This window comes from Otolemur garnettii, unplaced genomic scaffold (genome assembly GCF_000181295.1).
Source record: "Otolemur garnettii isolate 467f Iridium unplaced genomic scaffold, OtoGar3 scaffold00043, whole genome shotgun sequence".
In the NCBI taxonomy this organism is placed as follows: Eukaryota; Metazoa; Chordata; class Mammalia; order Primates; family Galagidae; genus Otolemur; species Otolemur garnettii.
Window position 1 is genome coordinate 6,500,714 of NW_003852438.1, and position 5,029 is coordinate 6,505,742.

Genomic DNA, 5,029 nt, shown 5'->3' on the forward strand with positions numbered 1-5,029 from the left:
ATCTTACTGGAGTTAGATGATATCTCAAAGTAGTTTTGATTTGCATTTCTCTGTTGATTAAGGATGATGAGCATTTTTTCATATGTCTGTAGGCCATGTGCCTGTCTTCTTCAGAGAAGTTTCTCTTCAAGTACCTTGCCCACCTTGAAGTGGGATCACTTGTTCTTTTCTTGCTAATACATTTGAGTTCTCTGTGGATTCTGGTTATTAAACTTTTGTTGGAGACATAACCTGCAAATATCTTCTCCCATTCTGAGGGCTGTCTGCTTGCTTTACTTACTGTGTTCTTGGCTGTGCAGTAGTTTTTAGTTTGATCAGGTCCCAGTAGTGTATTTTTGGTGTTGCTTCAGTTGCCCAGGGGGGCCCTCCTCATAAAATATTCACCCAGACCGATTTCTTCAAGTGTTCCCCCTACACTTTATTCTAGTATTTTATAGTTTCATGTCTTAAGTTTAAATCTTTAATCCAGTGAGAGTCTATCTTAGTTAATGGTGAAAGGTGTGGGTCTAGTTTCAGTCTTCTACAGGTCACCAGCCAGTTTGCCCAGCACCATTTGTTAAATAGGGAATCTTTTCCTCACTGAATGTTTTTAATTGGCTTGTCAAAGATCAGATAATGGTAAGTAGCTGGGTTCATCTCTTGGTTCTCTATTCTGCTCCATACATCTACCTCTCTGTTTTTGTGCCAGTATTTATAGTATAGTCTGAGGTCTGGCAGCATGATTCCTCCTGCTTTATTTTTATTTCTGGGTAATGTCTTGGCTATTCAAGGTTTTTTATGATTCCATATAAAACAAAGTATTTTTTTTTCCCTAGATCTTTAAAGTATGACAGTGGAGCTTTAATAGGGATTGCATTAAAATTATATATTGCTCTGGGTAGTATGGACATTTTAACAATGTTGATTCTTCCCAGCCATGAGCATGGTATGTTTTTCCATTTAGCATTTTTTTTTTTTGAGATAGAGTATCACTCTGTGACCCTAGGTAGAGAGCTATAGTGTAATTGTAGCTCACAGCAACCTCAAACTCTTGGACTCAGGCAATTTTCTTGTCTCAGCCTCCAGAGTAGCTAGGACTACAGGCACCCGCCACCACATCCAGCTAATTTTTCTATTTTAGTAGAGATGGGGTCTTGCCCTTGCTCAGGCTGGTCTCAAACTCCTGAGCTCAGTCGTCCACTCACCTCAGCCTCCCAGAATGCTAGGATTACAAGCATGAGCCATTGTGCCTGGCTTTAAAGGTATAAATTCATTCTAAATTAGTTTGTAAGTTTCAGTGCAGACCCAACAAAAATTCCAACTGGATTTCTTTTGAAGAGCTTGATAAAATCAATCTAAAGTTTTGAGGAAAGAATAAAGAACATTTGTAGCAAAGTCATTATGGGAAAAGGAAAGCAAAGAGGAGTTTGAGGACCAGAGAGCCACAGTAACACAAAGGCACAGTACTTGTACCAAACAGGTAAGTGGACTAATTGAGCAGAACAGAGAGCTCACAATGGATCCCTTAAGATCAGGAAAACTAAGTATTTGATGAAGGTGGCAACAAGCCAAGGGCCATTTATTCCGTTGGTGAGATTTGCAAAAGTAGACTCACTGTATGGAAAGAGGAAAGCTGGAGTCCAGTTATGCCACGTACCGAAGGAGGCCCAGATGAATTAGAGGCCTGGACATGAAAAGTAAAGCTTTAAAACAAGCAGGAGGAATATGTAAGAGTATATTCTTATAACTTCAGAGTGGGAAAAGGCTTCGTAAACCTTAAATGTCAAAACCAAAAGGTAAAAGATTGAGGAACATGACTACATTAAAATTAGGAATTCCGGTTCAGTGAAAGACTACATAGAAAAAATTGGTGGACAGTTGATAGCCTGGGAAAGTTTAGTACCTAAAACAGGTAAGGGAGCCCGGTGCAGTGGCTCACATCTGTAATCCTAGCACTCTGGGAGGCTGTAGCAGGTGGATCGCTTGAGCTCAGGAGTTCAAGACCAGTCTGAGCAAAGTGAGACTCCTGTCTCTACTAAAAATAGAAAAACCAGCTGGGTGTTGTGGTGGGGGCCTGTAGTTCCAGCCTTCCTCTGGAGGCAAAGGCAAGAAGATCACTTGAGTCCAGGGCTTTGACATTGCTGTGAGCTATGATGCCATGGCACTGTACCCAGGGTGACAGGGTGAGAGTCTGTCTCTAAATAAATAAACAAGCCAATCAATAAATAAAATAGGTAAGGGACTCCTACAGATGAACAAATGAGATAGGAGACCCCTTATAAAGCTGGCCAAGGATCTGCAGAGACAGTTCATAAAAGGGAGAGAACAAATGGCTTGTGGGGATATGAAGAAATAATGACTGTCCCTAAGTCCCTAGAAAGATGCAAATTAGTGCTAGATCCTTCAGAATGTCGAGAACCAGAAAAGTGGCTATGAGAGGCAGGAGGTTGGGAACCCTTGTGTACTGGGATTGGGAGTGTAGCTGGTGTAGCTGGTGTAGCTGGTGTAGCTGTTCTGGAAAGCACCATAGCCTTACACAGTGAATTCAGGCCTGTGTAAATGACCAATCCATCCCACTCCTGAGAGAAATTCAACCCCACACCTGGAAGCAATCCTTCCCCACACGCAAGGACAAGGCTAGTCATTGTGGCATTAGTTATAGCAGAAAGAAGTCAGAAACAACCTCAGTGACCATAGACTGGACAGCGATAAGGAAAAGAGGGTAAATTCGTACCATGGGGCAGCACGCCACAGGTGGAAGTGACAAAACTGATGTGCTTACAAGCCACATAGTGATGAGTTATAGAAGGTAAAACCCAGCATGGGCACCTACAATGTATGTAAATAAGGTCCACACACTCCAAAAGCATTACTCCTTCCTTTACACAAGTTCATAGCAATGGATACATATTTGGGGACTATATCATATCTATTACGGGGTGTCCTTGGAGGCGAGGAGTAGGAGAGGAGGGCTATGAGATGAAAAGAGCAATGAGCAAATTGGACAGGGGCTTCTGCGGCCTGAGGCGGGCCCTGTGCAGGGGGCTGGAGGGCGGTGGGCTTTCCCAAGGGGCAGTGCTGGTGTCTTGTGATGCCAGGCAGGGTGCCCTCTAGTGGGAACAGCATGGCTGTCCTGGAGGTCCCAGCGCATTTTTCTTTTTCTTTTTTTTTTTTTTTTTTTGCAGTTTTTTTTCGGCTGGGGCCAGGCTTGAACCTGCCACCTCCGGTATATGGGGCCAGTGCCCTACTCCTTTGAGCCACAGGCACTGCCCAGGTCCCAGGGCATTTTTTCCAAGGCAGCTCTGCAGCACAGCAGTGACTCAAGCAGCTTTGGTCTGAGAAATGGGCTGCAGGTGATGCAGGTATGATGAGGCCGGGGGCCCTGGAAGAAGGCAGGAAAGGGTAATTATAAGCATTTCTGGACCAGTTTTTTCTTTCTAATTGTCATCTGAAATGCCTCCTTCTCTGGCAAGCCTTCTGAACTGCTAGAATCTGGGACTCTTGGGGGCGTGATGTCCCACACCACTCTCCAGGCCACTCCACTCCTGCTGGGTCTCTCCAGGGACAGGGAGGCTCTGGCCACATTGGGCAGCCTGAAGAGGGCCTTGTGTTGAGCCTCAAATCAAGTCCCTGTCACTTGAGCACATTAGTTGTCCTATACCTCTTTGGGTTTGCTCCATAGCATCAGCCCCACTCAGCATCTCACACATCCCCTCCCCTCTGTACCACACCGACCCCAAAGGTACATCCCCAGCCTACACCCAGGACCCTCACAGAACAGGGGCTCAGGGCCCCAGGTATATCTGGTGCCCCTCTGGGTGCTTCTTGGCCAGCCCAGTCCTCTGGAAGTGGTGAGGGGCTCAGACTGGTCACTTCCTCTCATAGGAAGTGGTATGAGAGCAGTAGACAAGGACAGCCACTGCTCTGGACACTGAGAGTCTGCAGTGCTGCTCAAGAGGGCAGAGTCCCTGAAACAGAGACAGTGAGCTGCCCCTGTGGAGCCCTGCCCAGACTGCAGATTCACCTGTGAAACACAAGTTAGTTGTTAAAGCCACCAAGTTTTGGGCTTAGGAACTGCTGTGGCAACTGGAAGAGACTCTTACCTGGATTCCACAACTTGTAATCACTCTTGATTGTTGGTGTCATCTTATTCCAGAGTTTAAGATGTTCTAAATTCCCTGTGAAATTTCAGTTTTATGCTTTACTCAATCTCTCCTGGCCCTCAGCCATCTCCCCACACACCCAGGCCAGCCCGAGTCCAGCCCCCATGGCTTGGTAGGCTGGGTCTTCTCATCTTGCATTTCTACCCTCCTCATTTGAGATTTTCACATATATTGAGTCAACAGAGGGGCTGTCAAGCAGGGCTCTGCCCAGGTGACAGCTTGTGAGGGCAGCAGGTTCAGCAGCTGCCTGTAAGTTTGGGTGCCCCACAAATCCATGGTTTCGGGGTTGGTTCCTGTGAAGTCCCCTACACCAGTGTTGCTTTGCAATGTTTGGCCACATCTTGCCCTTGGTACTGCTGAGTGACTGTCTAGCCTCTGCTGTCCTCCAAGACCATCTCATGGGCCTGTAACTATGCAGCTCTTTTAGTTGAGGGGCACTGACACCTCTTGGGCTCAGCTCTGGATATGGCTGCACAGTGGACCCAGTTCAAGCTTCAGGGAAGCAGAGCTGACTTAACACCAGGTGCTGAGTTGGAAGGCTTTTCACAGGTATGTTCCAAGTGTCAGCCATCATCCTTGGTATGTGGGGATGCATTGAGTGCTTGTCATTAAATGGAAGCAGTGGCAACTGAGGATTGCCCATCTCTGTTTGGGAGCCTTGCTCTCACGTCATCAGTCCTGACTTTCCTACTGACCTCCTGTGTGTCCAGTCTATTAAGATGAGCCTCAGTGATCTCTTGAGAATAATGCATCTTCCAGAGACTTTCATTAGCCCGGCCTCCAGGTGGTTTTAGGTCCCCCCGCTCACTTCTAATCATTCTGCATGGAGCCAGGGTTCCAGCCATGCTCCACCAGCTGCACCTCCCTGAATGTATCTGTCACTCATG